The sequence below is a fragment of the Arachis duranensis genome, chromosome 1, assembly GCF_000817695.3.
Source record: "Arachis duranensis cultivar V14167 chromosome 1, aradu.V14167.gnm2.J7QH, whole genome shotgun sequence".
In the NCBI taxonomy this organism is placed as follows: domain Eukaryota; kingdom Viridiplantae; phylum Streptophyta; class Magnoliopsida; order Fabales; family Fabaceae; genus Arachis; species Arachis duranensis.
The window spans coordinates 65,767,175-65,767,547 of NC_029772.3; positions in this window are offsets into that span (position 1 = coordinate 65,767,175).

Consider the following 373-nt stretch of genomic DNA (forward strand, 5'->3'; position numbering starts at 1 on the left):
GAGACAAAGAATTCTAAGCAGAGCCACTCTGACTTAGCAACCATGGTCTCTGATCTAATCAAAACCACTCAAAGTTTCATGACTGAAACAAGGTCCTCCATTAGAAACTTGGAGGCACAAATGGGTCAGCTGAGAAAGAAAATTACTGAACTCCCTCCTAGTACTCTTCCAAGCAATACAGAAGAGAATCCAAAAGGAGAGTGCAAGGCCATTAACATGACCTACATGTCCGAATTTGGAGAGGAGAGAGAGGCAGTGAGCGCCACTAAGGAAGACCTCAATGGACGTCCATTGGCCTCCAATGAGTTCCCTAATGAGGAACCTTGGGAATCTGAGGCTCACACTGAGACCATAGAGATTCCATTGGATTTAC